General features: G+C 39.3%; 1 long non-coding RNA gene across 1 annotated transcript; it reads right to left on the bottom strand.

Annotated features, from left to right (window-relative positions):
* On the bottom strand, window positions 1-25,904 carry LOC103280030 (uncharacterized). The gene is made up of 3 exons (XR_507112.3): window positions 24,816-25,904; window positions 21,229-21,298; window positions 1-2,033 (listed from the first exon to the last, which is right to left on the bottom strand). It is a non-coding gene; the product is annotated as an uncharacterized LOC103280030 (long non-coding RNA).

Genomic DNA, 25,904 nt, shown 5'->3' on the forward strand with positions numbered 1-25,904 from the left:
TTGTATTATTTTAAATATGTGTGCGCACACATATATGTCAAGGGGTGAAAGAAAGGGATTCAAGTTCCTTTCTGTTAACTGAGAGCTCAGTCCTTAGCTCATGAACATCTATGAAAGCTTCACTGTTAACTTTAATAGGTTTAGAGGCAGACCAATAATATCTCCTATATTTCTTCTGGAAGTTTCCAAGCAGTTCATATTCTCATCATTTTTTTTCCTCACAAAAAGTAACATGAACTTTGTACACAGGCTTAAGATGAAGGTTCCATGAAGATTTGGAAAAAGAAAAGGAAAAGGGAAGGAAAAAGGACAATGTTGCTTTAGCAGACAATTTGTCACATAGCTTTTAAGTTTTACTAGCCCGGAGAGGTATCCAACAACTAAATAGTGAGAGGAAAGTGAATGATTAGCTGGCAGCCCTTCAGGCTACTGAAAGATAGTTTTAGTAGCCTGTCATGAAAATCTGTGGCCCGAGGCTCCAGGGCTACTTTTTATTTCCAAGCCTGTTATTGATTTTGGTATGAAGAAAAATAATTTGGTATTGTTGCTTAAGGTGTTACTGAAAAAAGAAGAGGGGGTTGGGTGGAAAACGTAGCTCAGTATCATTTGCTAACTGTTTTTTAGCCCCTATTTACATTTTCTTACATCAGGGCTTGCAATGGTAAATGAAGGCATTTACTACTTAAAGGTACTACTGTCTTTATGAAACATGGCACTCTAATCGAAAACACAAGTAAACTGAAAATTAAATTTAAAAGCCTATAATTTAGTATCTTCCTTGCCAAGAATGATGACTTTCATTTGCGACGGGAATCCAGAGCGGCTCAGGGTCAGTCTGGTGTGTGTGCCATTTCCAGGTCTCTCGCAAAGGCTGATGGTGTTGATTAATTTCTAAGGACTTCGCTTTGTCTTCTCCAGCTCACTGAACAACTTCATTTCAGCTGATGAGTTCAAACAGGGGTCAGAACAATCCTCATTTCTGCCAATTCCACAAAATGGGAATTAATTTTATGACTTAGGACTGCCCGCATTTAAAACTAAGCAGAAGACCTATCGGGCCAAGTTAGCATGGGGAGGGAAAGAAGAAATCTGTTTGCAAAGACTTCCTATTGGTAGGATTTAGGCTTTTTTGTTTTTGTTTTACAAAAAAAATCCAATCATAGAAAAGTTTGATTGTTTTTAAAAAAATACAGATGAATATTTACTTAACGACGAAGGTTGCTAAATGCCTCACAAGATCAAATGTCTAGAAACCAATTGGCTAGCACTCTTCTTATCTTTAGTAAATAAAAGGTGCATTTGTGTTGCTTTTGATCACAATTCAGCAAACAATCTGGATGACATGTAAATCTTGGCACAGGTTTTTTGCTCAGAAGTTAAGATTCCAGCAGGTCAAAAGAGTTATAGGTCATTCACTGCATCCTGAACTGCTTTAGAATTAGATTGTTGCAACAATCACTTATATCTTTTTGTATCATTGCTTTAACACACTCTTTCATTACAGTAGAGTCTCACTTATCCAACGTTCTGGATTATCCAACGCATTTTTGTAGTCAATGTTTTCAATACATCGTGATATTTTGGTGCTAAATTTGTAAATACAGTAATTACTACATACTACTTTTTCTGTCAATTTTGTTGTATAACATGATGTTTTGATGCTTAATTTGTAAAATCATAACCTAATTTGGTGTTTAATAGGCTTTTCCTTAATGCCTCCTTATTATCCAACATATTCGCTTATCCAACGTTCTGCCGGCCCATTTATGTTGGATAAGTGAAACTCTACTGTACCATTAAACACACACACACTGAATATTGAGGGGGTAGTAAGAATGTAAATGAGTTCTATATTATGTTGAAGTCTTCCCAGTTCACATATATACTCATATATCTCTCACAGGCACATTTTTAAAAAATGTATCACAGATTTTCTTCTTGCAACATCTTCAATGTAGCAATGCTGAAACATCTTCTTGATAATACCAGCATAATTCAGTTGACAAGGACCAAAACTGCAGACCCATGGGCACCTGAGAATACATAACTTGAGTTAGTAGGATACTGAAATATGAATCTCACTCTAAATTTCTCTTTCATAGATGTCTGACTAGAACAGAAAATCATTAATTGTTAACACAAAGAAGATATTTTCAGGGTGAAAGAAAAATTGGTAACATAAAAAAGATATTTTCTGGGTAAAATGATCATTGGCAACACAAATAAGTTATTTTTGGTGGTGCAGTGAGTTAAAGCCTTGTGACGGCAGGACTGAAGGTTGGGTTGCTGACCTGAAGGCTGCCGGTTCAAATACAACCCAGGGAGAGCGCTGATGGGCTCCCTCTATCTCAATGGTTCTCAACCTGGCGTCCCCAGATGTTTTAGGCCTTCAACTCCCAGAAATCCTAACAGCTGGTAAACTGGCTGGGATTTCTGGGAGTTGTAGGCCAAAAACATCTGGGGATCCCAGGTTGAGAATCACTGCTCTATCAATTCCAGCTCCATGCAGGGACATGAGAGAAGCCTCCCACAAGTATGGTAAAAGCACCAAAACATCCAGGCACCCCCTGGGCAACAGCCTTGCAGACTGCCAATTCTCTCACACCAGAAGTCACTTGCAGTTTCTCAAGTCACTCCTGACATGAAAAAAGTGCAAAACGACTGTTGTTGTGGTACTGAATCACCTTGCTCTTCTTGATCGGCAAGGGATGTTAATTTTTGTAAATCTTCATGAATCTCTCTGTAGTTGCACCCACAGTATTCTCCTGTAACTGGGTTGGAAACAGAATATACTACTATTAGAATAATAGAATAATAGAGTTAGAAGAGACCACATGGGCCATCTAGTCCAACCCCCTGCCATACAGGAAAAGTACAATCAAAGTATCCCTGACAGATGGCCATCTAGCCTCTTTTTAAAAGCCTCCAATTAAGGAGCTTCCACCACACTCCAAGGCAGAGAGTTCCACTTTCGGACAGCTCACATGGTCAGGAAGTTCTTCCTAATGTTCAGGTGGAATCTTCTTTCCTGTAATTTGAACCCAGCCTGGTCTCCAGAGCAGCAGAAAACAAGCATGCTCCCTCTTCCTTATCACAACCTTTCAAATTTTTAAATATGATGATCATGTCTCCTCTCAAACTCCTCTTCTGAAGGAGAAACATACCAGCTCTTTAAGATGCTCCTTATAAGGCATAATCTCCAGATCTTTGATAATTTTAATTGCCCTCCTCTGGACACCTTCCAGCTTGTCAATATCTCTCTTAATTGTGGTGCCCAGAATTGGACACAGTATTCCAGGCGAGGTCTGACCAAAGCAATATAGAGGAACACCATTACTTCCCATTGTACTCCTTTTGATGTAGCCCAAAATCCCATTGCCTTTTTAGCTGCTGCTTCACACTGTTGGCTCATGTTCAGTTTGCTGTCGACCAAGACCACAAGATCTTTTTCACATGGATTGTTGTTGATCCAGGCATCATCCTGTATCTGTGTATTTTATTTTATTTTATTGCCTAAGTGAAGTATCCTACAGTTTTGCTTGTTGAAATTCATTTTGTTAGCTTTGGCTCATCTCTCTAATCTATTGAGATCATTTTGAATTCTGATCTGTCTTCAGGAGTATTAGCCATCCCTCCTAATTTGGTGTCATCTGCAAAATTGATAAGTGTGCCCTCTAAACCTTCATCCAAGTCATTAATAAAGATGTTGAACACCACTGGGCCCAGCACAGAACACTGTAGCATTCAACTAGTCACTTCTTTCCAGGATGAATGAAAACAATTGGTGAGCACCTTTTGAATTCGGTCACTTAACTAATTATTAATCCACCTAACAGTAGTATTATCTAGCCCACATTTTCCAAGTCTGTTTGCAAGAAGATCATGGGAAATCTTGTCAGAGGTCTTACTGAAATCAAGATATGCTACATACACAGTATTTCCTGCATCTACCAAGGCTTACTTTAAAACTCAGTGTGGTTTACAGTTTACACATTTACATTTACCCTACTGAAAAAAGAGATAAATTAGTCTGACATGACTTGTTTTTGAGAAATCCATGTTGACGTTTAGTAATCACAGCATTCCTTTCTAAGTAATTACAAACTACCTCCTTAATTATCTGCTCCCAAGTCTTTCCTGGTATTGATGTCAGGCTGACTAGATGGTAATTATTTGGGTCTTCCTTTTTCCCTTCTTAAAGGTAGGGACAACACTGCTCTCCTCCAGTCTGTTGGGACTTCTCCTGTTCTCAAAAAAAAAATCTCAAATATTATAGCCAGTGTTTCTGAAATGACTTCTGCTAATTCTTTCAACATCCTTACATGTAGTTCATCTGGCCTTAGCGGATTGAATTCATTTATAGTGGTGAGGTATTCCTGGACTACTTCTTTACATATTTTGGGTTGCATTTCCCCTATTGCCTCATTAAGGGTCTTCAGCCATATCTGAGGTTTAGGTTCCAGAAGATTATACTGAGGAAATGCTGCTCCACCATCTAGCTGGTAGATGTGTATATTTTTCCATTTTCCTTGTAATTTGGATCAAATCCTCTAAATTTTGTACTTATGATGCGATATCCAGTACATGGGTGTGGCCCACACCAAAAATTTAGGAATCGAAACCTACCCCATACTTTTTTGTTTTAGTTTTATAAATCTCAGAAGGCTCCCAAAGTCAGTTTCTTTTTCATCACAAGGAAGCAAAGTAAAGCCAAAAAGGCTGCCTTAGTCCCTTGTCTTGCCTTTCTCTAAATTAATTGAGTCTCGGCATTAGGAGCGGTGAAAAAGAGGGAGCAGTGTTTCCTGGGAACAACAAGGAACTCTGGGAAATGTAGTTTGGAAAGGGAGGAGAGCTATGCCAGAGAATTCAAAAGACCCTGCCCTAAACTACATTTCCCAGAATGCATCAGCATCAGGTAGCACCAATCAGGGTAGTGAAGAGGGAGATTTGTCCCTCCCTAACAGCAGCCAGTTAGAGTTCCAATGAATGGTTGAATCTACAAAGAGGAGGACTGACAGATACTTCTAGCAAGTATATCTCTGAGCTGGGCTGCGAAGAAATCCCTAAATGGATAACCCCCATACTATAGGGGAAGCATCTGTCAGTAGAGTTTTGATGGTGCCCTTCAGCCTGGAAGATGGGGGTTGTACTAGATGGCTCTTGAAGGTCCCCTTCAACTCTAGGATTCTATGAAAATGTAGAATTGTCTAATATAAGAGACATTCAGTGAGAACTGTTGTGGCTTTTAAAAAATGTTTTTGTTAAAACCTTTTTTAAAATCCCTAAAGTCAGTATATGTATAAATATTTCTGAAAGTTGGGGGGAATGATCCCTGTTATCTCCTGTCATTGTATAGAAAATTCAAGGATCTAGCTCTTAATTTTTTTTAAAAAAAATGTTGTTTATAAAACTTTTGAAAATTCCTCAAAAATCCATGAATTGGTGAAACGTTCTGAAACTTGGTGGGCTTACAGGGATAAATACGTTCTACCATTGTAGCAAGTTTCACCTCAATAGCTTTAAACATGAAGGAGAACGGAGCCCCTGACGTTTCCTCAATTATAGTCATTTATGACCAATTTCTGTAATGAAAAAGTAATGAAATGTCCTTACTCTCATTACAGTAATACATTTTTACTAACTATACTTTAGAAACACTTTAGAAATAAAATGCCAGTGATCCTCAGTTTTGTAATGACTTTTGAACCATTTTTAAGTGATTTCACATCCCTACTAGCTGTTGTCCAGTGATTTGCTACATTTTCCACATAACACTTCTTAATATCTGAATGGGTTTATGGGCAACTCTGGACGTCCAAGTATTGTTCTATAGCAGTTCCCACCACTATGGCCATCACAGCCATGGATGACGGATTCTGGAAGCTCCACTCCAACAATATATGGTGGTGTACAGAATAGGCTTGTGCGTTTATTTGTATGCTCGTTAAAATTCAGATCTAATTTGGATCTAAAGCACTTTTGAAGCGAGTTCCGGCCCACCTGCTCACTGCCTTCCCAATATTAAGAATTTAAATCAAAAGGAGCCTTCATTTCTCATGTCTCAGATATCTTCGGATGTAGCTGTGACTAAGCTCTGCTGAGAGGTGAAGCCAAACATGTTGACATGCCTCTCAACCAATCAGGGCTGATGGAGGAGGGGGGAAGTTGTTTTAAAAACTTTGAAAATTCCCAAAAAATCAGTGGATATGTGAAACATCATGAAACTTGATAGGCAAAGAGTGATAAATATGTTCTACCATTGTAGCAAGTTTCACCCCAATAGCTTTAAAAATGAGGGAGAAAGGAGCCTCTGAATTTTCTGAATGGGTAGTGAGGAGACACCACAATGCCTGCACTGAACTGCATTTCCCAGAAAGCATTGGGCTGGACCAGCGATCTGTGGCATTGAGGGACAGTCTAATTATTATAATATATACAATCATAGAATCTGAAAAGAGGAGTTAAGGAAATAATAGTATATATAAACCACACTCTCATCCCCAAAAAACCCAATCAAATAGGAAATAACACTTTCAAACCAGGTACAGATTTCCTTATTCAGAGGCTGAATGGCCATCTTCCGGGAGTGGTTTCATGGTGTACTATGATTTCTGTTCCTGGGTGATAAATGTCACTTCCTAATTGGTTCTGTCATAAAAACATGGCAAAACTTTATAACACTGCCAAAAAAAATTCTTTGCACAAGAGACATTGTTCTATAAATAGCACATTATGGTTTGTTGAGTCTCTCTCTCCACAAATTTTAAAAAGTTTCAGCAACAAAAACAAAGTTTCTGAAGGAGAACAACAACTTTCAAAGTAAAGACAACCCAATAAAACAGGAAATAGCACTTTCAAACCAGGAACAGATTTTTGTTATTATTAAAATGTTTTTTATAAAAAAAAATTGAAAATTTGCCAAAAATCTGAGGTTAAGTCAAACGGTCTTAGATTTGGCAAGCTATCAGCAGTAAATGTGTTCTACCACTGTAGCAAGTTTCATTAGGATAGCTCAAAAAATGATTGAGAGAGAAGCCCCTCAATTTTCCTCATTGACATTAATGGTTTTCTTCATACGCATGTGTGTCCGCCATTAACGAGGTACATATGAAAATTAAGAAGTTTCAGAAAGTTTCAAACTTTTTGCCTTCAAAATTTGGAAATGACTTTAGAAACGAAGCACCAGCGCCCCCTACTCTCGAACAGAGTTTAGAACTATTTTTTTTGGATCGCACATACCTAGTACAGAAACAAATGTACCTGAAAGGTTTCTGAGAAAAGCTGCCTGTTCTGCCCCCACAATCTGTTTACATGGAGGTGTTTTGATGATATTGGGAACAGAGTTGGTATGCTCAGGTGAACAGTTGATAAAGACTTTAATAATAAAAAATAGCAAGATTCAAATCCCAACTCCTCCTGATCTAACTGGCAAATGTCTCTTAAAAAGTTGGGGATTTGCTCTAACAATGATCTTTACTTACTTGTCTGTTGTCTTTTCTTCTTTGTTCTCTGTGTTTTCAGGAAAGTCAATTTGTGTACAGAACCAAATGTTCCACTGTTTAATTGTTTAACTTCTATTGATCAACCATTGTCTATCAACCTTGACATGGAATATTTTTAGCATCTTCACTCCTCTGTAATCAGGAGTCTCTAATGCCGAGTCTCCATTAATTTAGAGCAGTGATTTCCAACCTTTGGGCCTCCGGGTGTTTTGGACTTCAACCCCCAGAAATCCCAGCCAGCTTACAAGTTGTTAGGAACTGTGGGAGCTGAAATCCATGACACCTGGAGGCCCAAAGGATGCAAACCACTGATTTAGAGGAATGGCTGACTTCCAGAGATCCTGACTTCTGCCCCTAGGGAAGATACTGAAAGGGGAGGGGGGAGGCAATATCTTAAAGGGAAGGGGCTAACTCTGGATCCCTTCCATAATGGCTAACTTTCCTAACTAAGGAGAAAAAAAGAGGAAGTTTCTGTGGGAGCATAACTGCCAATTCAGTTTGTTACACTAATTCTAGCTCTGTCACCTTCACTGCTACTAGGATGGGTTAAATATGGTTGAACTGACCTTTCAAGACCTCAAGGGTATTATGTCAGAAAGCATGTCTTTCCATAACAATCTATCCAATACTTTTGCCTCATTACAGAGTCTCAAATGCTTACTCAGATCTTTCTACTGCATGAGAAAAGTGGGGGTGACTAAGAAGAAACCATTTCTATTTTCATTGCACAGTGTTTAGAATATCCTCCCAAAAGAAGTGGGTTTGATTCCCAGGCTGCCCCTTTTTGGATGCATGATGTTGAAAATCATATTTTACTTTTATTGACTTCTTCAGTTTTTGCTACTTTGTTTTGATTATTCTGTTTTTTTATTTTATCTTTAGGGTCTATTTTTACTGTTGCTTTGTATTATTCTGTTTTTATGTAAGTCATCCATATGTGTGGTTGTAATGGGATGGGGAGAGGATGATGAAGAAGACGTCCAAGTAAATGTCTTCCTAATGTCCTAATTTCAGAACTGATCCATGATCTGGTACTAGTGATACTTGAAATCCATGGATGAATGCCAGTCCATGAGCTATTATCTGCCAATCCCTGAAAAGTTTCTAGGAAAGAAAGAAAGAAAGAAAGAAAGAAAGAAAGAAAGAAAGAAAGAAGGAAGGAAGGAAGGAAGGAAGGAAGGAAGGAAGGAAGGAAGGAAGGAAGGAAGGAAGGAAGGAAGGAAGGAAGGAAGGAAAGAGAGGGAGGGAGGGAAGAGAGAGAGAGAGAGAGAGAGAGAGAGAGAGAGAGAGAGAGAGAGAGAGAGAGAGAGAGAGAGAGAGAGATGGTACTGGTAAATTGGGGAGAAAATCTGCTACTCTGCCACATCAGATATCTTACCAAGCTTTGTTCTCTATCTTTTAGTGACTGAGAACAAGATGTGCATGGAAAGATAGCATACCAAAGTTCTCACTATGCAGAAGAGACCTGAAGAGGAATGGGCTGATGATTAATAGTTTGTGTGGTATCAAGTGGTATAACATTATTTGGATCAAGGGCACTAGGAATGACAGTAACAGGCTATCATATTGCTTCATTTGACCAACTTCAGGCATGAGTCCATTGTTTTGTTTATATATGACATTCAGATGTAAGAAAGTACCACTGCTATGGATAGAATGAGAGCTGAGCTACTTCAGGGACTTAGAAGAGCAGAATGGTTCTGGTTGTACATCTCAATAAGGTTGGCAGATGTTCCTCGCATTATGGCATTACTGCTGTGTACAGCACTATTATTCATAGGAGTTAATGGGCATCAGTTTCTCATATAAGAAAGAGTCTTTGGAAACACTCTCTTCACTTCATACTAAACCAGAATCTAACATGTGAAGCTGGCTTCTCCCACTCTTACCTGTAAAGTGCATTTTATTTCCTTTGCTAATTAAACGGGAGAGGGATTTTCAGCATAGCTTCACTCATTCATTTGCATAGCTCAGCTCTTGGTCCAATCTTGTTTCCATGATCATGAATACTATGATGATTATTCACCAAGGGTAAAACTAATGGTTCAAAGTAATTCCACTGTTTACAGCTGCCATGACTTAATTTATAAACCTGACTCATTGAGAACCAAGAGTACTGTTCCAGACTTAGCTTGAATTCTTCATGTTAATTCTTTCGTTTCCTTCATTCAAACCACTTGGCATTAGAGCAAACATAATGCCACTTGTAGTTTCAACCTAGTCTCTCCAGCATTCTTCTCTTTGACCTTTGAAGGAACGCATTCAGTGGGAGAATGGAGTGTTCTCACTAATCCAGCAAGCAATATGTGAGCAATACGTTCAGCACCAATGGCCACATCGGAAATGCATGCGTCAGTGGCTGCAACTCGTTTTCTTGTCTTTATTTACATTCCATTAGTGACATTTGCATTGCTAGTAAATGGTAGCTAGCCACTTTTTAAAAAAAGAAAAAAGAAAAGACTGTGCAAAAATTATTTGTTCCACTTCTGGTCTGAAGCCAACTCTTGCTTTTTAAAGAATGCTTTATATATTTCATCCAGAGCTAATTCACCTTCCATTTTAAGAACATATTAGTTATAAAGTTCTGAACAGATAGCTACCCTCTAAGGGAGACAAAAGTAGAATACCTTGCAGGATGTGATCCCTGAAGACTGCTGGGCATAATTAAGAAAGAAGTGGAGAGAAATAATAAGAATTGTTAAATAAAGTTGTAAAAAGAGGCAAAGCAGTCATTTTCTTTCACTCTTTCCCAGTTATACTGCACCATAGACTTAGCCAGGAGCATCAGATCCTCAGAATATATTTTCTAGGATACATTTCAAAAAGAGACCTCAAATCTTATCATATGGAGAGAGGGACTCTTGTGACTCTCTGGATCTCTCTGGAGTGGAAGTCCCAGCATTCCTACCTGGAGCAACTAATGGTGAGCCATGGTGGGAGCTGTAGTTCTGTAACAACACTGTGTTTTCGTTGATTAAAAATGTTTAAACAATTCAATAAGTATTTGAATGGAGAGCCATCTACTCCCATAAGTGGAGAAAAGTTAGGAATACAACTAGTAGAATTCCTAATCATGGGAGCCATACCTGTTCAAAAGTGAGGTGTTTTGTGTAATGGAGGACAATGTTAAAAAGCCTCACTATTAAGAAGAGTTGTACTCAGCTTGTAAAGCACACTTCAAGCTTCAACATTATCTGTATTTCCTAGCTTCACTTTCCTGCATTCAAGGGAGTGAGTGAGAGTGGGCGTTGACACTATCTGGTCCCTTTTCAGCTAATAAGTAGAAATGCTTCTGTCTGCAGAAACAAGGAGTACAGTCCCTGAAGGTGATAGTTAGGACACCCAATAGACTATGGGGTCAAAGGGCAGAACCTGACCCTGTTACAGACTGCCATTTGGGAATAGAAATTGGGGGAGTTGGATGTATGAAGCCTAATATATTCTCATCTGATCCAGCACCATACAGAAACAGCCACAGTGGTACTGCCCATTGAATGTCTTTATTTCTTTTTTAAAAAACCAAGCAATAATACATTTACTCTTTAAAAAGAATCACTTGAAAGGAAACACTCAAAATTACAATGAATATGTTACAGTATATTTATCTTAACTCTTATAGCCACTTGTCAGCAATATTTAAGGCTAAACCAGTAGTTAGAGTAATACAAGACATGGTTCCTCTGAGTACTACAGATATAGTAAAGGAACAGTGGTGGTGATCTCTAAGGTATCTGGCTGACATTCAGAAAGAAAGTACAGAGCTAGATGGACCCTCATTTGGATTGGGCATATGAATGTCTAATGTTATATTAAATAAGTGTGGGCAGCAATCCAAGGGGCAAGCAACACACACAGCTCAGGTGCACCAGCAATGATGTCATGTTCATTCTGAATACCATTTAGGCTGATTGAGAGGCCTGAGAAGGTGGATAGAGACTGGGGCCCCATCTACACTGATCATTTAATGTAGTTTCAAACCAGTATTGAAGAAAGTGTTTTCACTGTGCGGATGATCCCATACGAAACCTTGCCATTAATTTGAGGCCCAGATGGTGATTACACAAACCACAAACCACTGGTGCACATTAATGGCTGTCTTTCTCATGCTTTTGTGGAAGTTTGTTGTCCTTATTAAATCATCAGTGTAAATGGGATCTGGGAGCACAAGTGATCTTACAGGTACTTAAATCTGATACTATCAGCTAGCAGGAATAAGAGGATAAACCAAAGGACTTGTGGAAGTTAAGGGCAAACATTCCAGCTGGAATATTCTTGTCACAGCAAACACGGGAATACCAGCAGCCTGCTTTTTGCTTTAAATTGAATGTAAATGTGTAAACTGTAAACTACACTGAGCCTTAAAGTAAACCCACTCTGAGCCAAAGAATTCTTGATTAGGCAGTACAACTCTCATTGAATATAAATATAAAAATAAAAATAACACAAGTGCTGAATCTAAAGGAGACTCACCTCTGCAGCTACCAATAAAATCATATTAGCATGAGGCATAGAACCAAATATACAAAAGTTCTTTGTTTAAATTTTTTGCAGTCCACCATTGAAATTGATAATTAAACTGTGTACGCAGCACTCATTAATTAATTGTCTTCACTGCAAAGACAATCTAAAATAATCCCACTTTGGGGGGGGGGGAAGAAAGATCCAACTAGATGACAATGTGGCCCCAAAGGCCCAATGCCACTTGGTCTGCAGTTCCTTTCATGCCATTTAAATACAAGTTTTTTATAATTCTTAATTCTCAGAGGTGGGAGAATTTCCTGGATTACACAACATATCCATTCAGTACAATTTGTGAGTCACATATCCACATCCACAACCACATGAGGGCATACCATGAGCTTAATAAACTCATTCATATTTTTTTCATTGCTGTCTGGCATTGAATAGAAGAGGAGGCATAAAATATCTGGCAGATAGCAGTACATGGTTTGTGGCCATCTCTCTGATTGTTGGGTGGTGTGGAAGAAATAGGCTTGGTGCCCTAATCCTATAGTGTACCCCACCAACAATCACTGAATCCATGGTTATAAACACAGCAAGACACTTAACTAAGTCTTTCTTCTCCAAACCTGTTCCCACCTTCTGTTTTGCAACAAAGCATGTCATTCAACCTTGGTCCAGAAGAGGAAATAATCTGTCCCAAACAGGCTGCTTCAACACAGTCATTTAATCCAAGTCAAAATATGGATTACAGAGAACAGGTTTACTGTAGAGTGCCTACATAAACACCCCACAAACCATCTAAAAGCTGGGATGGTGACCAAAAAGATCCACTGAGTATGGATTGATCCAATCCAAGGAATATTTTTCCTACTTCCTCCCATGAGATGCACTGAAAAGAAGCAGCCTATCTGATGAAAATCAGTATTAAAACAATGAAGGACTGTTGCAGCGCAGCCACCTATGTGACATCTTTTCTTCCAAAATGAAGAGCTAATTAGTTCAAATATAGCTCAGCTAACAGGAATCAAACAGCTGATTTAAAGTTTATTAAAGAAAATAGTGTTCTATAGAAAAAGCTAATTCCAGAGTACAAAATAGCAAAGTATTTCCAGAGTACAAAATAGCAAAGTATTTTTAAGGTATACATAAAAGGCAGAAGCAGAAGTACATCCCAAAATACTGGCTTCAAAAATCTTTCCAAAATACAGGTTACAATCATAACATTCTTGATGCAGCAAACAGCAGAGTCCAATACTGAAAGTAAAGCCAAAAATATATAGAACTTGGACAAAGAACTGTATCCAAAACATGATTCCCCAGTACCAAACAAGAAACATGACATGAAAACAAGGCCAGAAGCGCCTCTCCTGGAGCATGTGAAAAAGGTGACTTTCTCTGGAAAATTCAAAGTTGCTCTCACACAGAACAACTCAAGGAGCTAGCTTAAGAAACCAAATTCATTCCCATGGAGACACTATCAGTCTAACACCCGGCATCCCTTTGTTTATCTTTAAAATGCTGGGAAAACCTTAATTTCCTTTCCTTGGCACTATCTCTCTGTAACTGGAGGCACTGAGTTATAGGAAACAATCTAGCATCTTCCACCTCCTTCACTTTCTTCTCAGGGTCAGGAAGAGCTGCAGCATTTCCTGGGAAACATTTTCACTAAAAGCAGATCTGTCTGCAAGGCAATTCCCATCATCCAGAGAAGAGCTACTTTCTCCCTGATACACTACAGGAGTGGGGGGGGGGGGGGGTTCCAATTCAGGCTCCAATTGAGGAGTACAAGGCCCCACCGCCAAAGGGTCCCCTCAGACTAGGCCTCCACAAGGACAAAGCAAGAAAGGAAAAGTGTGGTTTCCCCTCTGGGGGAGGTGTTTATTTCCCTTCCAGCCATGCTGTGTATGTAGGTAGGTTCTTTCTTCAAATGCTTCAGAATTAGCCCTGTCCACATCATTGCTCCACATTTTACTTAAAGATTATTGCTCCACATTGTACATACAGGTTATGAACAAAATGGGCTTTGTAGGTTTCTTCTTAAGTTGAATTTGCATACAAGTCAGAAGTCAGAATAATCCTGATCAAGCTCCAGTTCTTTAGTCACTGCATGACAATGATCCTAATCAATACTCGACTGTAAGGCTTGTCAGCTCGAACTGTGTTGCTGTGGGTTAGTCTTCTTTGGAAGAATATGCCAAGACACACAACGGCTGAAGATACCATACTGCTTTATTGTTCGGAATACAAGAGTCTGCCCTACTGCCCATCTATATAGGCCTAATCTTCCCTCTTCCCACAGCTGCACAGCATCACCAAAACGCTGCGTTGCCAGCCACGCCCCCATTGTTGGAAACAAGTGGTTGACAACGGAGGCGGCAGAATTTAGTGGGGAAGGAGTTTCCAAGCTCATTTATCGCTATGATAAGTGCCTAGATTTGAATGGCAACTATGTTGAGAAGTAGTATTTGAGTGTGGCTTTCAACTGCATATGGTAAATGTTTTTTCCTATACTTTGTTCATTTTTAATTCCAAAACGTAATATACTTTCTGGATAGCCCTCGTATAACATCTTATTTTGTAACATCTTATTTTTTAATCTGGTTTGGGCCAGTTTGCTTATGACTAAATGCTAATTTGTGTGCCTACTCTCTGTGTCCTTTATGGGCATAATTAACACTTAATAAGTCTAATGCAGGGGTCCTCAAACTTTTAAAGCAGAGGGGCCGGTCCACAATCCTTCAGACTGTTGAGGGGCCGAATTATCATTTGAAAAAAAATACGAACAAATTCCTATGCACACTGCATATGTGTTATTTGTAGTGCAATACAACAATAACAATTAAAGAACAATGCAATATTTAAAAATGAAAACAGTTTTAACCAACATAAACCTATCAGGATTTCAATGGAAAGTGTGGGCCTGCTTCTGGCCAATGAGATAGTCAAGTTAATTATGATTGTTGTTGTTGTGTGCCTTCAAGTCATTTCAGACTTTGGGTGAGCCTAAGTCTAAAATTAATTAATTATTTATTTACTACCTTTATTTACTACATTTATATCCCACTCTTCTCACCCTGAAGGGGACTCAGAGCAGCTGTATGTACATACAATATATTATATTATTAGCATAGCACAATATTAGCATTATAAATTACTATATTGAACTATACCACTATACTGTAATATTATATGTAATATATAACATATAATTAATATTCTTATATGGTATTATTATTAGTATTATATTGTATAACATTATAATATTTTTATCAATATTATATGTATATACAATCTATTATATTATTAAAACTGATATAAAAATATTATATTATAAAACTGAGGGCGGGGGCCAGGTAAATGACCTTGGAGGGCCGCATCTGGCCCCCGGGCCTTAGTTTGGGGACCCCTGGTCTAATGTATCCAATTTATCTCACTTTTCTAAGTGCATACCATCAGCTTTCCAACTGCACATTTTCTCACTGCACGTTTTGTCTCTCACTGCACACTAAAAAATCTCTGGCTTCCATGATCCATCAACACAGGCTATGTCGACTGGGGTTGAGTGTGGTGCAGTTTAACAACTTTTGGAGGGCAATATATTCCCCTCCCTTGTCTATATGCTGTGATAATTTTTATGATCAGTCATTGCATAGCTTAGAAAAAAGCTAAGTACATCCAACTTGTACTTTTGAAATCATGATACTGTGATTCTCCTGCATTACATTACTCATGGGACAGTGCAGTTTTAGAATGTGGTGGTGATGGAGGAGAGAGTTTAGGATTCTGTGTGATGGTGGTGTCAAAAACTAGCACATGAAGAGAAATTTTGGCATCCAATTGTCCCAAACACTGGGTTTTCTTTATAAATAGCAGCATCCTAACAGCACCGAGTGGTATAGTCCCAACAGGGATGTCCCATCCGTTGACTCCAGAGGCATAGTTAGCTTCTTAAGACTAGTCAGTGATTGAGTTGTGCTGACTGTATCCACAAAACAGTCATCACTGCCAAAAGAGGCCTGGGACCATCTGCCCTTCTCTTGGCAGTGATCATCACAGTGCCTGACATCCGTGAGATAATGTTAACGCCATTGCTGAAAGGGGATATGAACTACGATCAGAGATACAGCCCCATCAATAGACATCTATTTTCTGCTTTGCCATAAATGTCAGCATCCATAGACTCACTCACTTATTCAGAGCTCTGCTGAAGGTTAAAAGGCCCAGGAACAATTTTATAAGCCAGGCTTGACACTTATTATTGCCTCTGACCACACACGCTAATATAAACCTGGAACTTTGTAATAAAAGAAGAAAATAGCTTGCCTTTAAGTCGATATTTTGCACAGTGACACAAAATAAAATTTCTTGATGTCTGAAAGAGCAGCTTTCAAAAATAAAAAAAAACTAAACTAAACCTATCCCCCAAAAGCAAAAGAGCAACAGCACTAAGATATTTTCCCCTTTCATTCTCCACACACACACACCCCGGCCGCATGACCCAACACCACATTCACAACTTACATTACACTTTTATGATGCACAAAGTGGAAAACTTCCCAAAATGTCAAGTTTTGAGAAAGATTACTATGAATAATGTATCTTGATACAGCTTTGTCAAACTGTTCCATCGTACATACATTTGTAATTTCTTAACACTGAATTTGCTGGGAAGTGACACTAATGTGCTCATGTCGTTCACACTTGTTTACAAATGGAGGCAGTTGGGCTCAGAGCTTCACATGCAAGTGTCCAGACGCTGATGTGACTCGCCCGAGAGCACCAGAGAGGGAGGGGGAAAGGGAAAGAAATGTGTCAGGTTAAAAATTCATAAAGAACACTGCTTTTTATTTCAAAAGTAAAAGGAGCAAAAGGTTCTTTGTGTTGCTCAGGAAAACAGAAAGTTGAAACATTGTGGAGTTCTAAAAACAAATTTGGTTGTGCTCTCACATGACAATTCCATTTTTAATAGTATAGCTTATGGTGGTTTTGTTTTACTTCCTTTAAAAAATCTTGATATAATTTATGGTGGTTGTGGTGAAGATGGAGGTGGTTGTGGTAGAGACTGAGGAAAAAGACATTTTTAGAACAGAATATAAATCTAATCGTACATAATAAATAAATATGAAGATTTATACATTGTACATAATTTATTGGTGATAATGATAATGTGACAAGAGAGGGTTTAAAAATAGAAGTGTAGGGCTTATAGCAAACTATTGTAGTGTAGTCTGCTCTTGTGCCAACCTCCATTCTCCACTCACCCACCTATTCCAAACACACAGCAGTATCCAGTGTTCCATTGCATTAATGTGGTGTGAAACTTTGGGAACCGCTTCATTAGATCAGCCCTGATAAAAGTTTGGGAGAAATATAAAAGCTATTTTTATACAAAGACACCATGATGGTTATTGTCTCTATAAGCCAATCAAAGAAGGTTATTAGGATGGATGAATTGGCCGACTTATAAATAAATATTAAATAGTTCAAACATAAATCAAGAGGTACCCCAATTGAGAAAATTAGAGGAAATTCAGAAGAACAATATAAATGTTTCTTGGTTTCAATATATACAAATCAAAGAATCTTATAAGAAAGACAAAATACTGGGCTTTAATATAAACAAAGGATTATGGAATAACTTATTCCAAAGAGAGAAGAAAAATATAACAATTCTATACAACAAATTAATAGAATGGGCAACGGAAACAGAGGAGATTAAAAATTCAGTGTTACAATGGGCAAAGAATATAGGGAGACCAATAAAAATGTGTGAATGGGAATTAATTTGGACAAAAAAAATTAAATACACATATGCTACAGATCTTAAAGAAAACTGGCTCAAGATGCTACATAGGTGGTATTTGACTCCAAAGAAACTGGGCCTAGTGTATAAAAATGTAGATAATAAATGTTGGAGGTGTAAAGAACAAGTAGGCTCCCACCTCCACATGTGGTGGAGTTGTAAAAAGATAGTAAAATACTGGAAAGTTATTCATGCAGAATGTAACAAAAATTTAAATTTAGAATTGGAAATGAAACTGCAACATTATCTATTAGGGCTTTATGATACACAGGACACTGTTGATCCAAATAAAGATAAAAATGTTCACTTTCCTAATTACAGCTGCAAGGATCACACTAGCTAAATTTTGCAAATCGGAAAATATACCTACAAAAGACTTATGGATAGACAAAATTATAGAGATAAAAGATATGGACAAATTAACATTTTTAATTTTAAAAATAATGGTAAAGTCATGAAAAAAACTGACTGGACAATTTTTGAAGAATATCTAAGAAAGGAATACAAATAAAAGAAGAAGAAGAAGAAGAAGAAGAAGAAGAAGAAGAAGAAGAAGAAGAAGAAGAAGAAAAATGAAAGATGGAAGATCGGAAGTTAACCCACCCTTCCCTTTGTTTTAGTTTGCTCTCTCCCCTGGGCAGGAGGCAGATCCTTTGTTCTCCTAGGAACGACCTAACCCATTTATTTATTTATTTATTTACAGTATTTATATTCCGCCCTTCTCACCCCGAAGGGGACTCAGGGCGGATTACAATGAACACATATATGGCAAACATTCAATGCCAACAGACAAACAACATATATAGACAGACACAGAGGCATTTAACCATTTTTTTCCAGCTTCACGATTCCGGCCACAGGGAGAGCTGTTGCTTCACTGTTCACTAGTGGCTGTACTTCCTCATTCCTTTCCTCGTGTTTTGCTGGCAGTTTTTTAACCCATTCCCCTCTCCTTATCCCAACCTTGCAAATCACCCTCTCCTACCCCTTCCTACCCCCACCCAACCCCCCCTTTTTTTCTTCCTGTCCCATTATCCCAATACTACTAAAATGTAGTATTTTAGAAATTGCATCAATAAAAATCATTTTCATGAATGTAGCGTGAAACTGCTGTAATTCTGCTGTGTACATTCAGCCTCAACCAGGGCGGGTTCTATACATTAAGCAGACCAGAATCAGTCATAATATCACCTTGTGTTTTCTTTATGAGTTCCTGGTTATAGGAGGACAGAGCAGTCTATGCCATGGAGACTGCCGTGGCTCAGTAGAACTAGCCTTCTCCCCTCAGGCTAACCCATCACCAACACTGAAATAAGTTTTGTTGGACATTACAATCCAGTTCACTTCTATACATGTATAGGAAGACTTTGCCTTAAATAGCAAAATGTATTTGGACAGTCCTGGGTAATTACCATCCACCTTAGGATTCTATCTCATTCTGTTATATATGCTGTATCGGTAGAACAGCCAAATATATTTTCCAAGCCTCTCCAGTAGCTTTACAGCAGTCACTACTTTTGTCATTCGATTGAGAATTCAATCCTAACTCAGAAAGATACTGCGATAAAGGTTAGAATAGAATCTCGGGTGCTGTCCAGTGAGTCACATCAGCATCTGGACACTTGCATGTGAAGCTCTGAGCCCAACTGCCTCGAAGTGGACCTCTGAAAATTTGGACTTGACTACAGCCTAAAGGGTAGGAGCCCCGGTGGCGAAGTGCGTTAAAAGCACTGAGCTGCAGACCGAAAGATCCCAGGTTCGAGCCCCGGGAGCGGCGTGAGCAGCTGCTGTTAGCTCCAGCTCCTGCCAACCTAGCAGTTCGAAAACATTCCAATGTGAGTAGATCAATAGGTCCAGCGGAAAGGTAACAGCACTCCATGCAGTCATGCTGGCCACATGACCTTGGAGGTGTGTACGGACAACGCCGGCTCTTTGGCTTAGAAATGGAGATGAGCACCAACCCCCAGAGTCAGACATGACTGGACTTAACGTCAGGAGAAACCTTTACCTTTACCTTTACAGCGTAAAGGAATGGAGATTAGATGGCCTTTTAATCTACTGAATGTTCAAAATTGTGTTTTATAGTCTATTTATCATGTGTATCATGGGTTTTTTAATTTTTTATGATTTTCATTAGATATGTTGTGGTTTATTGATTATTTTTAGGGTTATGTAATATTTTTTGTCTGCGTGTAGTTTGCCGCTTTGAGTTCCATTTTGGGAGAAAAGCGAGATTAAAAATAAATAAATAAATAAATAAATAAATGGAAAATTCTTCTGCTAGCAGAAATACTTGCCTGCCAGCAGAACTCTTTCTAGACAGTTGATCTCAGGGCCCTTCCAGACATGCCCAAAATGTGGGGCCTGTCTGGGTTTTTACTAGGGGGCATCCAAACAACACCCCTGGTAATAACTGAAATAATTTGGAATAACCTTGGTTATTCCAAATTAATTAAATACCTCATTACATCCTGGCCTTCCTGAAAGGCCCAGGTCTAATGGGATATTGGGCTTCTGGGGATTCACTTTCAAGTAGTCATAGGACTATTCGAGCATGAGTTCCCATTTGCCATCTTGAACCTTTTGGGCTGGGATGGCACCCATCCCCTCCCCCTAGCCCCCATTTACTTCTAAAAAAAGTAAAAACCATACCCAACCACTATTATGGTCCTCCTTACACCCTCCTGGTGCATCATTTCCTCATGCAAGGAGGGTGCAAGGAGGACTATAATGGTGGATGGGTAAGGATTTGTTTTGTTTTTACTTTTTAGGGGTTATTTTGGGGGGCTTCATTGTTGCTGCTTGCCATCTCAATTGTTATCAGAATGGCATGTAGTCACCCTCCCTGGGAAAGCCCAGGTTTTGGATGGGTTATGGTGACTTAACATCCAATTCAATGTGGGTTTAATCCCTGTGTGGAAGCACTCCCAAAGAGCTGTCTGCTAACAGAATGCTCTGCTGACTAAGATCTGTTAAAAGAAGAGCCAGGTGGTGGAGAAAGGATGGAGCCAGGGAAGAGTGATGTTATGTTAGATGCAAACGTTCTCGTTTCAAAAGACACAGTCATAATTTTTTTTTTTCATGTCAGGAGCAACCGGAGTTGCTTCTGGAGTGAGAGAATTGGCCGCCTGCAAGGACGTTGCCCAGGGGACGCCTGGATGTTTTGATGTTTTTCCATCCTTGTGGGAGGCTTCTCTCATGTCCCCGCATGGAGCTGGAGCTGATAGAGGGAGCTCATCCACACTTTCCCCGCGTGGCATTCGAACCTGGCAGCTTTCAAGTCAGCAACCCAACCTTCAAGTCATGAGGCTTTTATCCCCTAGGCCACTGGAGGCTCCACATAATGATAGCATAGGGAAGATTTACATAGACACTGTAATGCAATTATTTATTTATTTACTTACTTAACTTATTTAAACCCAGGTTTCCTCCCCAAGGGGATTCACGATGGCTTTTTACCTTATTATTTGCATTGCATGCCTGTTCAACTCGAGGCTCCAATTTTCAGCTCAGCACAGAAAGCAAGGAGCTAAAGAACAGCAAGATTCATACATTAAAAGATAAAGCATCCTCTTAATTTCTCCTTGAAATTAAAAATCCAAAAGTTGCCCTAGGAACATAGAAAGCTAACCATCTAGCTCAGTATTGTCAACATTGAGACTTTAAACAATTCAACTTTCCTAGCCAACTTGAGAGCAGGGCATCTATAAAACGCATACCCCTCCCCAGCCAATATGTGCTGCAGCACACGTCAAGAGTGATACAGCACTTAAATAAAATCCCAGGAAAGTTGGAGCTCTGTTTAAAAATGTACTGCAGATGATCCCTGTGTATCCCAGATACAGGGCTAAACTGGATCCACAAAATGCAGAGCACATTGCCGACACCCACCCCTGCTGAAGCAAGAAAAAGATCCCAAACGGGGGCTATCAAGAGTGCTTCAAGGGCATTTGCACTTCCAAGACTTTGCAGCACTTTTATCAGTCACCTCGTGTTTACAATATTTATATGGTGCACCTTACCCAGTCTACTTTTACAACCGCTACATTTTAAATTTTATAATAGTGCATGTCTCTTATCTATTGTTATGTTTTATATTGCTATTGTTTTTATTCGGGCTTGGCCCCATGTAAGCCATGCTGAGTCCCCTTTGGGGAGGTATAAAAATAAAGTTGTTGTTGTTGTTGTTGTTATTATTATTATTAATTTTATTGTATGACACAGCAAACAAGATAGATATGCTGGATTTCATTTCACAAAATCACAAGTCAAACACTTCCCAAGTGTCTAGGACTGTGTGATGTATTTTTGGATGATGTGCACAGATCCCAGCAGGGTGGCCTTTTGCAGTTGGCAGATCGTAATTTTGTCAATGTCTATTGTTTCTAAATCTTTCGGCATGGCACCCAGTGTGCCGATCACCACCGGGACCACCTGCACTGGTTTCTGCCAGAGTCTTTGAAGTTCAATCTTGAGGTCCTGATAGCGGCTGTGTTTTTCCTGTTGTTTTTCGTCAATGCAACTGTCACCTGGAATGACGACATCAATGATCCAAGCCTTTTTCTTTTTCACAACTGTGATGTCTGGTGTGTTGTGTTCCAGAACTTTGTCAGTCTGGATTCAGAAGTCCCACAGTATCTTTGCGTGCTCATTTTCCAATACTTTTGCAGGTTTGTGATCCCACCAGTTCTTTACTGCTGGGAGGTGGTACTTGAGGCATAAGTTCTAATTAATCATTTGGGCCACATAGTTGTGCCTCTGTTTGTAGTCTGTCTGTGTGATTTTCTTACAGCAGCTGAGGATATGATCAATAGTTTCGTTGGTTTCCTTGCACAGTCTGCATTTTGAGTCATGAGCTGATTTTTCGATCTTGGCCTTAATTGCATTTGTTCTGATGGCTTGCTCCTGGGCTGCAAGGATCAGGCCTTCTGTCTCCTTCTTCAGGGTCCCATTCGTGAGCCATAGCTAGGTCTTCTCCTTATCAGCTTTTCCTTCAATTTTGTCAAGGAACTTTCCATGCAATGTTTTGTTGTGCCAGCTGTCAGCTCTAGTTTGTAGTTCAGTTTTCTTGTACTGGTTTTTTTTGTCTGCTGTGCTTTGAGGAGTTTCTGATTTTTGACTTCAATCAAAGCAGGTTCTTCACTTTGCTTTACATATTCTGCCAGGGCATGTTCTTCTTCTTGATGTGTGTGGGGGGGGGGTGCTTAACTGCTCCAATAATGACTGAGGGCTGTGCTGGCGGCAGTGTAACTACCGGCAGGTCCAACCAAGCCAGAGTGGCCTCAGCTGAGGAGCAGAACTAAGAGCACCTAACCCATTAGAATCAAACCAAAATAAAGTCTATACTGGCTCGGTCGTCGCCCAGGATAAAAAGGACGCAATGGATGCTGCTGATTCTGGACATCCATCGACAAGTGGGCTACGGAATCAAAATACAAATGAACAGTCACAGAAGCTGCAGCAATATACAATGCCAGAAAACAGCACTATTATTATTATTATTATTATTATTATTATTATTATTATTATTATTATTATTATTATTATCTGTTATTTGCCCTTTTTTCACCACCACCACCCCCCAGGCTTCTGGTGCACTGATGCACATCTCTTCTGAAAATCATAGAATCATAGAGTTAGAAGAGACCTCATGGGCCATCCAGTCCAATCCCCTGCCAAGAAGCAGGAAAATCACATTCAAAACACACCCGACAGATGGCCATCCACCCTCTGCTTAAAAGCCTTCAAAGAAGGAGCCTCCGCCACACTCTGAAGCAGAGAGTTCCACTGCTGAACAGCTCTCACAGTGAGGAAGTTCTTCCTAGTATTCAGGTGGAATCCCCTTTCCTGTAGTTTGAAACCATTGTTCTGCGTCCTAGTCTCCAGGGCAGCAGAAAACAAGCTTGCACATGGATTTTTTTATAAAAAAAACCCTGCAATACAGTTTGAGGATTGGTTCCATGCAGGCATGTAGCCTGGGGGGGGGGGGGGCTTGAGGAGCTTCAGCCCCCTCCCCCAATTCTCAGGGTGGTCCACGAGAAAGCCTTACATTTATTATTTGAACTGTTATGTTTATTCATATCATGATCTGATCACCATGCTCAATATATCCCATATGCATGGGGGCATTGGGGTAACAATACAAAAGGTTTGCTAGGGTAGATCCTCTTTCACCCAGACTCAGCCCACCCCCCCCCCCCCCCGGAACCAAAATCCCAGCCCCTCCCGAATCAAAATCCTGGCTACGGGCCTGGTTCCATGTTTGATGTTATTACCTTTCTGGCCTCAAACCAGTTCTAGACCAGTCAGTTTAATTACCCCACAATAAAACCTGTTCTTTTTAATTCACTTCCAAGCTGTATTGTACGTTTTTATGGAGAACTGCCCATAGTTAGAACAGCAGCAAGGCAGTTCTGAATAATTTTGAAATTCTGTAAAATGGGAGAGATTTAGATTCAGCACAGTTTCAATAGGCCTATTTGTTGCTTTGCTGGCCCTTGGTCATATTTACCAATCATAATTGTTCTGCACAACTGCAATCTTATATATCATTATCTTAAATTACATCTAACTAAACTAAGTAGTAGACAGGTATATAATTATCCTGTTAGTCAACTTTGTTTTTCTGTTACTTTTATCTTTTGACTACCTGTCTGTTCTCAATGGCACCTTCATTCTAAAGTTTGATTGGTGACTAATTTGCTACCTCTGAATTGGGCATCCATCCCATCTCCTTTAACATCACCTGGCTTAATATTCCTGATTTGGCTCAATGTAAAAACAAATCATTTGATTGTTTGGAGTTAGCCTTACCAATATGTAAAACATTCAACAGCCTTTCTATAACTATTTGTTCCTACTCTGTATGCATAGGTGTTTCTGTCTATACTTTCCTAAAAACTACCCAGACTGTTTTCTTTGGCTGCCTCTTGTTTTCATTGAGTTATCCAATTATGCCTAAAGCATTTTCCCAGAGCTGTTACACTTAATTTAGAATCCACCAATGCATGAGATTAGTTCAAATGATTCTTTCAAATGAGTATTACCTTGCTTTTGTCAACAGTGAAGATTCTCTGCCAATAAGAACCCTGTTTGCCTAGTTTTCTATGGACTTCATGGAACTCTACCTTTGTGCCCTCTCAGGACTGCTTTGCATCCTTCCCCAGCCAATTAAGAAAAAATACACCTTTAAAAAAACTCATTCAGCCTATTATTTAATATCTTTTCATACTAAGAGCCCTAGCTACTAGTCCACATCTTGAATCAGATTTTCTTTCAATTCTCAACCTGCTGCATTACTATCTGAGACCCTCTATTAAAGCAGCAGTAACATGTCTTTCTCTTCACAAAATTCACAGTATGTATTTGTTTTGTCCATTTTTTTCTATCGAATATTTCCTGTATCTGTTATGGCCAGAAGTCAGCTCCTTCTACTTAAAGAGACCAGAGAACAAAGATGTTCCTTTCTCTTGTATAAGTTGCAGTAAAAGCCCATCTTCAGCACACAGCCCAACTGATGGCATGCTAAAAGTAAAATATATCAAGGTATAAAACAAGCAATCAATGGGGAGCAATATATGGTTTGGCAGCCAGGTGGGGTTGAGCATTCAGTTTTCTCTTGACTTTTCTAAGGGTCCTACTAGACAGCTGCCTAATCCAGAGTAAGGAAGTGGGATTAAAAATCCCAGTACTTTAAGGAGGGTCCTAACATGGAGCCGTTAATCTCAGGAAATGGCCCCATGGTGTCCGGAAAAGTTTGGCTAATGGGGATTGAAGGGAACTACAAAAGGTACAGGACATCTGCTATAAATTATCTTTTACATTTTTTCTTAATGATGCTCAAAGATGCGCTGTACCTCATAAGCATTTGGCCAATGCTTATGTGTGCTAAGGAGCTGATTCAAACATAACAAAGTGCCCACAAGCAGATTGGCTCTCCTCACCCCCCTGGTGCATTTAGATTTCCTCTAGTTCCCTTTGGGATCACTTGACTGCCATGCTGGTGCCCACTCTGTAAATTCAAACTCTGTTTCCTTTCATAAATATGAGAACAAAAGAATGGTTGGAGGGAACTGCTTTCCTGTCATGCTTCCATTTAGCCACTTGTGTATCTGTGGCTCTATCTGTTCACATCC

The sequence above is a fragment of the Anolis carolinensis genome, chromosome 4 (genome assembly GCF_035594765.1).
Source record: "Anolis carolinensis isolate JA03-04 chromosome 4, rAnoCar3.1.pri, whole genome shotgun sequence".
In the NCBI taxonomy this organism is placed as follows: Eukaryota; Metazoa; Chordata; class Lepidosauria; order Squamata; family Dactyloidae; genus Anolis; species Anolis carolinensis.